This window comes from Prionailurus bengalensis, chromosome D1, assembly GCF_016509475.1.
Source record: "Prionailurus bengalensis isolate Pbe53 chromosome D1, Fcat_Pben_1.1_paternal_pri, whole genome shotgun sequence".
Taxonomy (NCBI): domain Eukaryota; kingdom Metazoa; phylum Chordata; class Mammalia; order Carnivora; family Felidae; genus Prionailurus; species Prionailurus bengalensis.
In genome coordinates this window covers 55,765,178-55,777,699 of record NC_057346.1, presented here as the reverse complement: position 1 = coordinate 55,777,699, position 12,522 = coordinate 55,765,178, and the positions used below count along the sequence as shown (strand labels likewise).

Genomic DNA, 12,522 nt, shown 5'->3' with positions numbered 1-12,522 from the left:
TCCATCTCTCCATGCCCTTTTCTCCCTGTCTCGCTATGTCCGTGTCACTCTGTCTGACTCTGCCTCCCGAGGTTACTTGAGCCCCAGTCTTGCCCTGCTCTGTCTCTGTGTCCCTCTCTCTGTCCCCTTCTGTCTCTGATTTTCCCCCTGCCTCTGTCTCACGCTCCCTCCTCCTAGTCACCAGAGGCCCTGCTGGCTGCTCTGGACAGTGCCGCACCCCTTCCCCCTCCTCGCCCCGTCTCTCCCACCTCTGGTAACAATTACTCTGGACTGCCATGGAATCCTCCAATGCCCCAGACAGACCCACAGGCAGCACATGGGGACCAGATGGTGACAGACTCCTCAAGAAACTCACCACTTTGGGCAGAGGAGCAGAGGTCCCAGGGAAGGCCAAGCCAGCCAAAGAGCAAAGACCCAAGTGCCAGGGCTTCCAAATCCCACCCAAGAGCCTCTTGGGCTCTGCTCTGCCCGCCGGGCCCGGGGCGGGGGGAGGGGGGGGGACCGGGGGGGGGAGGGGGGAGGGTACTGCCAGATGCCCAGCACATGGGCACCATAAGCAGCCACAGGCAGAGGAGCAGGGTCACTGGAAATCAGGTCCTTCTCCTACCTGCACAGGCCTGAAGTCGGGGTCCAGACCCCTTCAGTGACCTTCTCAAGGTCACCGGCACCTGGGCAATAGACCAAAAACCCTGAGTTTGAAGCCAGGCTCTGTTCCCAGGAAGAAGTTGTTTCCCCTTTGCCGAGTCTTTCTCTGGAGCCAGACTGCTTGGGTTCCAGGCCCAGCTTCATTCACCTCTTCCTGAGCCTCCCAGTGTCTTTTCCTGTAAGTCAGAAGTAATAGTAGCCACATCAGCCGCAAAGGCTGATGGGAGGGTTTATGAGTTAATATGCATAAAGTATTAGCGCAGGGCTTGGTCAGAATGACAATTCAATCAAATGATAAATAAACAGCACAAAATAATAATAATAATTATTATTGATCTTCCTAAGGCACAGCTCAGCCCAAACCACGGCCGCTCAGAAACTTGCTACGCCCCCCCGTGTCTATGGAATAAAGTCCAAGAGAGCTACAGCCATCCATCTGCCCTCATTTTGCTCACCTTAGCAGTCGCTGACACTTAGATATGGAGGCCCTTTGTTCATGTTTACGCTCCCTCCGTGCTGGGGACTCCTGACCGTCACTGTTCACCCCTTTCGTGTAGCCAGGACCCGGGGTTCTTTCCACACACCCCACACCCTTGGCCATCTCAGGCTGCAGCGGCTCTCAGGGTCGTCAGAGAGCAAAGATACCAACACCCTGATCTGCAGACTGGCCCTTCGCCCTTCGCCCTGGCTCCTCAGCCATTCCAAACCAGTGTCTCATTGACCTTCACACTTGACTTGTCTAAACCACAACTTATGATTTTCTCTCCTGACCTCTTCTTCCGCTCTGTCCCTCCACCTTCCCATTGCCCGCCCAGGCAGGCCAGGAGCCTCACGGTCATTCCTGAGTCCCTCTCATACCTCACATCCCACATGTCAGCAGATCCCTCTGCTCAGCCTTCAGAAATACACCCCGAAGGCACCCGAGCCACCACCCCACTCTGGGCTATTTCAAATGCTCTCCCCGGTCCCACTGAGGCTTGACCTCAGGCTTGACCCTCCCGGCTTGTCTCGACTCAGCAGCTTGTGTGACCCCTTTCAACAGCAAAACGTGAGGTTTATATGACCGCACACATTTGTCAAAACTCACGGAGCTCTACACTACAAAGGAGATAGTTTACTGCATGTAAATTACATGTTAATTTAAAAAAATGGAACAAAAAGCAAAACAGACCACAGCCCTCTTCTGCACAAACCTGTCCACTGGCTTCCAGCTCACTCTTTACGATGGTCTACAAGCCTCTATGCCAGTGTTTTTCAAACCGTGAGCCATGACCCTTTGATCAACTGAAGGATTGTAACCAGCATTATTTTTAAGCTTAGATAAGATGATATATAATATAAAATAAAATATATACAAGTGCATACATATAGTAGAGGTATGATTTGTGAGATGTTTTCTTCGGTGTTATTTTTGCATATGCATGTTTTTACTGGATTGTAATGTAAAATTTATATCTTCCTGTAACATAAAATTTATATACTCAACAAAAACTAAAAGATGTCGTTCAGCTTAGTCTGCGTCGCAGCCTCCGTTCTCCCTGTACTTCTAAAGTGTTTCCAAATTGTTTTTAATTTAATTTATTTATTTTGAGAGAGAGAGAGAGAGAGAGAGAGAGAGAGCGAGGGCAAGTGAGGGAGGGGCAGAGAGAGAGGGAGAGAGAGAGCCTGTGGGGCCCGTGGGGCCCGTGGGGCTCGATCTCACGAAACTGTGAGATCAGGACTGGAGCCAAAATCAAGAGTCAGACGCTTAACCGACTTAGACACCCAGGCGCCCCGACCCCCACCACGTACTTCTTTTCTTCCCTTTCTCCCTCGCCCACTCTGCTACCGCCTCACTTTCAGGTCCTGCCCTGCTTGTGGCACACTCCCGCCTCAGGACCTTTGCACTGGCTGTTTTGCCTGGAACGTGCCTCCTGTAGATATCCCCACAGCTCCTTCTCTCACTTCTTCCAGGTCTTGACCCAAATGTCAACCTCTGGAGGGAAACTGTCAGCTTTCCAGTCTGGCCTGTTTATTTTTTTTTATTAAAAAAAATTTTTTTTCAACGTTTATTTATTTTTGGGACAGAGAGAGACAGAGCATGAACGGGGGAGGGGCAGAGAGAGGGAGACACAGAATCGGAAACAGGCTCCAGGCTCTGAGCCATCAGCCCAGAGCCTGACGCGGGGCTCGAACTCGCGGACCGTGAGATCGTGACCTGGCTGAAGTCGGACGCTTAACCGACTGCGCCACCCAGGCGCCCCAGTCTGGCCTGTTTAAAATAGGCCCTCTTCCCGGCCTGCCTGTAGTCCTCTTGCCTCACTTTATTTTCCTTCAGGCACTTATGTTTCCCTGGGATATTATATATTTATTTGTCCGCCTCCCTTCCTAGAATGTCAGTTCCAGGAGGGCAAGGCCTGTGACAATTTCACTCACCCCCGTATCCCAGTGCCTAGAACGGTGTCTCTTGTAGGGTGGACAGTTATTGAATAAATTGCCATGGAATAATTCCCATCCTTGCCCTAATGGAACGTGTCTGGTTCAGATGGTAAAGTTCCCGGAAGCTCCCTCCAACCCCTCCTGAAAGGAGAAAGGGCACACCTGAGAATCCAGTGGGTTTCGTCAACCTGGAGACACTTGACCATCCTCTGGAAGCTTCGTTGCCTCCCTGGAATGCGGTGAGAGCTGGCTCGCTCTCCAAGCTCCAGAGCACCTCTGCTGGGATTTCTCATCATCCTGCCGAGATCCCGGTGATGTGTGCCGAACCCCTGGGCCTGTGCCCTGTCGCAGTAAACAGCGTGGAAATACCGCGGTTGAGATCTCATTCCAGTTGACAAGACTCGTCGGCTGAGTGCCCCAGCTGAGACAGAGCAGAGAAACCTGAACCAGATGGCTGGTGAGGGGGAGGCCTTGCATGGGAGGCTGCCTCACTGGTTTGGAAGCCAGCCTCACCACAGCGCCCCATCCTACTGGCAGCAGCCAGAGAACCCTCCCCCCCAGGAGCCCGCACCTGCCTCAGGGCCAACTGGCTTTGTGGGGTGAGGTGGGGAAAGGCGGAGGGGACCACACCTCCAGGAGCCAGAAGGTCTGAGTGAGTTCTGTCTGCCAAAATGACCTTATTTCCCCAGATGGTGATGAATCGCAGGTTTAGACCGCTGGGCGGGCCCATGGAAGTCATGTAATACAGCTTCTCTGTTCCACGGGCGGGGAAACTGAGGGCCAGACAGGGAGGGGGACAAACCCCCCCCCCCCCAGAGCCTCCAACCATCCTCCACCCATCAGTCTGGGCATTTTGAACCAAGCAGAAGTTCTAGGGGACGCAGGCCTGGGGGACCAGGGACTGAGGGCACTGAAGCATAGCTGATTCCCTTGAGCCCGTGGTGTAGAAGAGCCTCGGTGGGTCAGATAGGATTGGAACTGATTCTTTACAGACTGGCCAGGTTTCAACAGAGAACAAAGACATTCCTGGGGTGCGGGTAAGGGGCTGGGTTAAGTTTGGCAGATGGGTATTTCTTCGGGGCCCTTCGCAGAACAGTGTGGCTAGTGTGGGGTTGGTACGGTGGGGAGGTGGTGGAAAGTGAGGTGCAAGGCCTTATTCTGGCAGTGAGGAGTCAGCCTCGTGCACAGCGGAAGCATTAAGGGCCAAGGACTTCATGCTTGGGAAGGATCAGGGAACACAGGAGTGTGCTAGCTGGGAGGTTTCTTTCCAGGCGTCCCCCGCCCCCACCCCGGGCAGCTCTGTCCCTACCGGTGGCCATCTCTCCTTGCCAAGTGCGGATGCTATTTTGGGATACGGAACCTGCCGGTGGAGGGGGGCCCGGGCTCCGGGGCCCCACCTCCTGCAGGGATGCCGAGGGTCTGGGAAACAGGAGCGGGGCCTGGGAAAACAGGCCATCAAAGCTGCCTGGGCAATTCCCTCCGGCCATGGGCAGGAGAGGGCTGCAAGGTCACAGCACACAGCTAAATATAGGGACACTCGGAGGTGGAAGTGGTTCCTGCCGGCCACAGGGGGCTGTCCAGTTCCTTCTCACAGGAGCAGGCATGAGGCTCTTGGGAACAGTGTTTGTGAGATGGAGCTCCAAGAGCCAGACCCGGTGGCGGGCTCAGGCATCTGGAAGCCTTGGTCTGGATTTGGCCTCCCATCCCCATCTACAGCTGGGGTCATGGCATGGGTTACCCTTGCATTAGTCATTAATTCCAGCCGTATCTATCAGCCCTCTGATCTGGGCTAGCACCTGGGCTTGATCTCGGGCTCAGAGGTCCCTACTGTTAGGAACAAATGCTTTCCTGGGGGAGACCAACTTGTAAATGGCCAACCGGCTGTGAGTAAGTGGAATAAGGACTGACCTTAGAACATCAGTACCTACCCCACTAGGATGTGAACTCCCAGAGCGAGGGATTTTTGTCTGTTCGGTTCACTGTTATATACCCAGCAGCCTATAGATCAGTATCTGGCACATAGTAGGGGTTTAATAAGCCTTTGTTGAATAGTTGAATAAACAACTCTGGCCTGGGAATCAGACTCTACGGATGGGTAGCCTGGGGGTTGGCTCTTGAAGAATGGATAGACTTTTAAGCCAGTCCCTTGGGGATGGGCATATGAGATAAAACGCCTTGTATGAGAAAGACACAAACATGTGCTGCGTACTCAGGAATATTGAATCAAGATGTGAGGAAGACTGAAACAGCTCTTGAGGTGCTATGAACATGGCCAAGGGCCCTATTGTACAGCCATAGAGGTCCAAAATGGGGTGCACAAGGTGCTCCATTCATGTAGAAAGAACATTCTAGAGCTTTTCTGTAAACGTATTTTTACCTTTTTTGTAAAAAGGAAAAAAAAGTTTAAGTTCTACTAATAATAAATAGCCTGACATCTGTGCCCTCGTGTTGCCTGCGGTGTGATAGGTCACGTGTTCCGTATCCCAGGTCTGCTGTGAAAAAGCAGCATGGAGTCCACTGTGTGGGCTTAGCTGACAATGGCACCCCCATCTCCAGTGATGGTTCTCGTCAACCTGCCACAGGAGTCATCCAGGCACTTGATATTATAAAGGCAAAGTCTTTACATTATAGAATCTTTTACAAAGCTTACTATTGACAAAGGCAGGGGTCACAAAAATCTTTTGTACCATACAGACATTTCCTGGTTGTTTCATAGCAAAATACTTCATCCCACCTTAAAGATGAGTTTTACTTTTGCCTGTTAAGAAAAGACAAACGATCCAAATGTGCTGGGTCTTTCTGTGACGGCAAGGTATGTCATCCAGCAGATACTAAAAAAAATACATAGTACCACAGGTAAAGATGTGGTTTTAAGACCGAGTGAGGTGACCCCTTTTGGAGAGAAATGTGCTGGAGAGGCAGCACTTTGCTGACAGGTATTCTGGAATGCTGTTGTTGATGGAGTGGTTCTCAGAGTATAACCCGTCTATCGTATGTATGCATTTAAAAACGGGGGAATAAAACTTTTCAACTTGTTTTAAAATTTTCTAAATTCTGAATTCACTTGTCAAAAATACTGAAAAAAAAAATAACACCTTCTGGCTGGTTTGCATTAAATGACATCGTTAAACCAAATTTCAGCAAAAAACTTCTGCACCAAATTGAAAACTGCACTTACAATTTAGCCAGTGCAGCCAACCACACACTTCTTCCCTGTGGAGCTCCCGCTCTTGGGAGGTGTTTTCTTCAGCCATAACAGGCATTGAACCAAGTGGACAAATGTGAGTTTAGTAACAGATTCTTAAATGAATGGATCACAACATTAAACCAAGATTAAAAATTTTTTTTTCATGTTTATTTATTTATTTCGTGTGTGAAACATAGAGATGGAACAGGGGAAGGGCAGAGAGAGAGAGAGAGAGAGAGAGAATCCCAAGCAGGCTCCACGCTGTCATCGCAGAGCCCGATGCAGGGCTCGAACCCACAAACCGTGAGATCATGACCTCAGCCGAAATCAAGAGTCAGACACACTTGACCCAACTGAGCCACCCAGGAATCCCTAACAAAGATTTTATTTAAAGATGAAATACATTTGGGGCACCCAGCTATCTTAGTCGGTAGAGCGTGTGACTCTTGATCCTGGGGTTGTGAGTTCAAGCTCCACATTTGAGTGTAAAATCAAAAATTTTTTTAAGAATTAAAATTATTGGGGCGCCTGGGTGGCGCAGTCGGTTAAGCGTCCGACTTCAGCCAGGTCACTATCTTGCGGTCTGTGAGTTCGAGCCCCGCATCAGGCTCTGGGCTGATGGCTCGGAGCCTGGAGCCTGCTTCCGATTCTGTGTCTCCCTCTCTCTCTGCCCCTCCCCTGTTCATGCTCTGTCTCTCTCTGTCCCAAAAATAAATAAACGTTGAAAAAAAAATTTTTTTTTAAAAGAATTAAAATTATTAAAAAAAAATCTTAAAACAAATACACAAAAATAAGACACATGTAACCAGAATTTTTGGTAATAATATAATTAGAGCAAGAAGCTTTTTTTAAAAAATGTTTATTTATTTACTTTTGAGAGAGAGAGAGCATGTGAGCAGGGAAGGGGCAGAGAAAGAGGGAGAGAGAGAATCCCAAGCAGGATCTATGCTCAGCACAGAACCCAACTCGGGGCTTGATCTCACGACCGGGAAATCAGGACCCGAGCCAATATCAAGAGTCAGAAGCTCAACGGACTGAGCCACCCAGGTGCCCTAAGAAGCTTTCTTTTAAACCATTAAATAAAATGAAAACAAAGCATAAAACAGTATTATTTAATCTTGTTTTTTTAGTTTCTATTTTTTGGTAATGGGTTTTATAATTCATCCTCTATATTTGTATGTGGGCTATGCAGGTAATTTATAAATAAATATATGCATATGTTGGTTAGATTGCACGAACTTTGCTTTTCCTAGTGGGAGGCCAAGATTCAGCCGTGTCTGAGAATGACCAGGACGTTAAGGAGTGTTTCCAGAGGGAGGGATGGGATCCATTCGAGGCCACGTTGGAGTCTGGAGGCTTGGAGTCTCGAGGGAAGACTGAGCTTTGGTCCTGACTGACTCAGGAGGGAGCCTGACCTGGGCCTGGGGCTGAGGGCAGGGAGGAGTAGGGAGGGGAGAATGCCAGAAGTTCTGGACAAGGCAGGAGTGCGCACTTTGGTAATAGATGGGATGGGGCGGGGAGAGCTTGGGAGGTAACCATGCTGTTGCCCAGGACCCGGTCCCTGTGACGAGGTCCGTCCAGGCTAGCTGGCCCCCGAAGGCCCAGACACCGCGTCCTCCAGCCTTATTCTCCTGCACAGCCCGTCTGAGCCAAAGAGGGCTCACAATGTAAGTCCTCATGCCAGCAGCCAGTGGGGGAGTGGCCAAAGCCCCGTGTCCCAGGCCACTGGGTCTGGAGGTCGCCCTGGCAACAGGCTGTGTTGTGATGCTTCACAGAGCCAAGGGCTTGTTAGTCAGAGCCACACAGGAAGGTCCCCTCTGACCCTGGCAGGCCGGCAGGCCAAATCTGGACACTCCTGGGAATGGCCCAATGACAGACCATTGTCGGGCCTTGTTACCAGACCAGGAGAAGAGCAGCTGGCCAAAGGAGAGAGAGGTGGGTCCAGCAGGGATCGGGGTTCCGAAATCATTCAATTAACAAACTGTGCTCAGCCAGCAGGCAAATCAGGCCTCGCCTCGGGTGGGGAGGAGGGTCCCTGTGTACCATGTGAGATGTGATATCAGAGGTGGCACCAGTACAGCTAGGACACGTCCTTCCAAATAGGCCTCAGCCCCTGAAGCCGTCCCCTTGGGACGTTGCTGCTCTTACACCAGTGATGAAGCCGGGTGCCTGCATTTCAGGACTCTGCATGAGGACGGCTTCAGATCTGGGCCGCTGTATTCTAGTCCTGCCTGGAATAGACAGTTCCCCTTTTCCCAGGCCTCAGTCTCCCCATAGGCTGCCAGCAGGTTGCCCAGGAGACCTGCCCCCATCACCCCCTGAGTCCATCTCCCTCATCCCGCCCCAGCAAGCCCCCACGTCACACTGAGCTTTGTCAGGGCCACCTGGGTCTCCTCACTTCCACATTACTGAGAATGCTGTTCCAGTCCACCATTCCTGCTACAGGGCCTGTGATGGAGGCAATGAGCGACCTGGGGCCCAGTCACCCCTCCCAAGACTGGATTAATGTCCCCAGGCAGTGGCCCCTTCCCTGCTGTGTCCAAACCTCCCCCCACAGCACACACACAGTTGCCCCTAGGGGCACAGTCTCCGAATGACTGGCCTCGGTGGAGCCACTTCCCTCCCTGAGTCTCAGTTTCCTCATCTGTGGAAGGAGGGTAGTGAGAGTGACCTCACAGGAAGGCATGCCACGGCAGAGTTAGCTCCCATGCTTCTGATCACATTTAAGGAATTATTTTTATTATTAACGTGGGCGTCTCTTGTTGGCCTTTTTAGGCTGTTTGATGAATGATTTGGGCACGGGTCAAACCCCACTTCCCTTGATCCCCCTGTGGGCTGAGGAGCTGCGGGGGTGGGCGGTGGGAAGCCACGCCCTCCAGGAACATGCCCCTCAACATGATGTCAGGAAGCGTGTCGACAGCAGCGCAGACCTGAATCACGAGGCCCTCCCCATCCCCTGGGAGCTCCGAGAATAGATCCAGGAGCCCTTCCCACAAGCGGCCCCCGAGCACTGGGAAGGCAGACAGGCCCCAGTTAGAATCCTGCTGATGACTCAGAGCAGGTCACCTGAGCTCCCCAACAACCCCCAGCCGCATCCTCACCCCTACCTTCTTCCTGGACTCCCCTCCGTGAATCTCCCCGCCCCAAGGCTTCCATCTCAGCGGGCCCTGTGGTTTCCTGCTGCCACGTTCTTTATACAGAAAGGTTCGCCCATTTTTTTTACCCCCTCTCACCCTCTGCCTCTGGCAACCACCGATCTGTTTTCTGTATCTATGACCTTGGATTTTTCTAATTATCTTTTTTTTTTTTAAAGATTCCACATATAAGAGAGATTATACAGTATTTGTCTTTCTCTCTCTGGCTTATTTCACTTAGCATAATACCCTCTAGATCCATCCATGTTGTCCTCAATGGTAAGATTTCATTCTTTTTTATCGCTGAATAATATTTCATTATATATATATACATATATAATGAATATATAGTATAATGAATATATATGTATATATGTGTATATATGTATATATGTATATATGTATATATGTGTGTATATATGTATATATGTATATGTATATATGTATACATAATGAATATATGTGTGTGTGTGTGTGTGTATATATATATATATACACACACACATATACCTATATATATGTATATATACCAAACTTTTTTTTTTTTAATTAAAAAAATTTTTTTTCAACGTTTATTTATTTTTGGGACAGAGAGAGACAGAGCATGAACGGGGGAGGGGCAGAGAGAGAGGGAGACACAGAATCGGAAACTGGCTCCAGGCTCTGAGCCATCAACCCAGAGCCTGACGCGGGGCTCGAACTCCCGGACCGCGAGATCGTGACCTGGCTGAAGGCGGACGCTTAACCGACTGCGCCACCCAGGCGCCCCTATACCCAACTTTTTTTATCCATTCATCCATTGATAGACACTTTGGTTGTTTCCATATCTTGGCAATTGAAAATAGTTCTGCAATGAACCGCAGGATACATGTATTTTTTTCAAGTTAGTGCTTTTGTTTTCATTGGGTATATACCCAGAGGCAGAATTGCTGGATCGTATGGGAGTTCTATTTTTACCTTTTATTTTTAATTTTTTGAGGGCTCTCCATCCTGTCTTCCACAGTGGCTGCACCAGTTGACATTCCCACCCACAGGGCATGAGGGCTCCCTTTTCTCCACATCCTCACCAGCACTTGTTATTTTTTGTCTTTTTTAAAAAATTTTTTTTTTAATGTTTGTTTATTTTTGAGACAGAGAGAGACAGAGCATGAACGGGGGAGGGTCAGAGAGAGGGAGACACAGAATCCGAAACAGGCTCCAGGCTCCGAGCTGTCAGCACAGAGCCCGACGCGGGGCTCGAACTCACGGACCGCGAGATCGTGACCTGAGCCGAAGTCGGCCGCTTAACCGACCACGCCACCCAGGCGCCCCTATTTTTTGTCTTTTTGATGACAGCTCTTCTGACAGGTGTGAGGTGGCATCTCATTGTGGCTTTGATTTGCATTTCCCTGATGATTAGTGATGCAGAACATCTTTTCACGTGCTTGCTGGCCATCTGTGCGCCTTCTCTGGAAACTATCTCTTCAGATCGGCCCATTTTTTTTTTTAAACAGAATTGTTTGGGTTTTTTACTACTGAGTGGTATGAGTTCTTTATATATTTTGGATACTAAGTCCTTTATCAGGTATATGATTTGCAAATATTTCCTCCCATTCAATAGGTTTCCCTTTCTTTCTTTCTTTTTGTTTTTTTAAGATTTTATTTTTAAGTAATCTCCACACCCCATGTGGGGCTTGAACTCATAACCCTGAGATCAAGGGTTGCACGCTCCGCTGACGGAGCCCGCCGCCAGGCTCAGGGTTTTCCTTTCATTTTGGTGATGGTTTCCTTTGCTGTGCAGAAGCTTTTTAGTTGGATGTAGTCCCACTTGTTTCTTTCTACTTTGGTTCCTAGTTGATCGGGCTGTTTCCTCTGCTTGCCTTCTCGGGGCTGCTGAGCCCAGCCACTGCCACCAGGAAGCGTGCCCAGCCTCCCCCAACTGGAGGGGAGCTTTTCCTCAGCACCTTGTAGGTGGCACTTTAGCACATTTTTTCAAGTTGATTTATTTAAATTGAAAGAGAGAGAGAGAGAGAGCATGAGCAGGAGAGAGGCAGAGACAGAGGGAGAGAGAGAATCCCAAGCAGGCTCCGCGCAGTCAGCTCAGAGTCCGACGCAGGGCTCCGTCTCACGACCGCTGTGAGATCATGACCTGAGCCGATGTCAAGAGTCGGGCGCTTAACCCACTGAGCCACCCAGGCATCCCTGTACGCACCCCTTTAAAAACTTCAAATAGGAGCTCCAACTCGGCGAGTGCGGTGGGAGCAGTGCCCTTCAGATGCAGCGTCCCATCTTCTTCTGTTTTACAGATGAGGAAACTGAGGCTCAGAAAGGTTGAATAACTTGCCCTGGAGAGTCTGCCACCCTAGGACTCGAAGCATGCAGACACAGAAGTCCTTGTGCTTTTCTACACCCCCCCACCCCGCCCCCTGCGCATTCCCATTTCTGGGCTCTCCTGGTCTTAACCAGACAATTGAAGATAATGTCCGAAGGAAATTGGAGTTGTAAAAGATTAAAAGTTAATCCAAATGACTCTCCAGCTAACCAGTGACTCTTCTAAGTTTGTTCCTCCACACACTGTTAGCATTAATAAAACTCTTTTTTTTTTTTTCTGGTAGAAATAATAGTTCCTAAAACAAAATATCCTCAGTGAACTCAAAGACCTGAGAGAAATATGGAAGTCTGTTGTCCCCTCTTCATGAACCTGGACCTGCTCCACACAGGGACTAGGCAAGTCCTGTGGGGCCCAGCTGACCGCTTGCCCAGCGCTAGGGACAGTGTGTGACAGCCTGTGTTCACACAGGGCTCGGAGGGTGAGGTCCTTGCTCATTTCACACTTACAGCAATCCAGCTATGTGGGCCCCAGTACCCTCATGCTGTTGGGTGGGGGGAGACCGAAGGTCAGAGAGGTTGGAGGTGACCCCACAGATCTTCCCAGCTCCATAACTCGCGTTCCCAGCCTAGCAAGTGGGGACCTTCCCTCCCACTGTGGCTCAGGACCTCTGCCTGGGAGAAGCATTAGGCCTCTTGCTAGGGGATCTGCCTTGGAGGGGCCTTTCTTGGGGCTCTCCCTCCTCCCAAAGGCCACAGAGCTGGCCTAGCCCCCAGCAGCTCCCAGACTGGTCCCTCCCCTGTGGTCACATGGATGGTGGCGCCCCACTG

At 50.2% G+C, this 12,522-nt stretch overlaps 1 long non-coding RNA gene across 1 annotated transcript; it reads left to right on the top strand.

Moving 5' to 3' along the window:
• The first annotated feature begins 7,427 nt into the window (after positions 1-7,427).
• LOC122482548 lies at positions 7,428-11,904 on the top strand. Its single transcript, XR_006297202.1, has 2 exons — positions 7,428-8,185; positions 11,670-11,904. It is a non-coding gene; the product is annotated as an uncharacterized LOC122482548 (long non-coding RNA).
• The last annotated feature ends 618 nt before the right edge of the window (positions 11,905-12,522 follow it).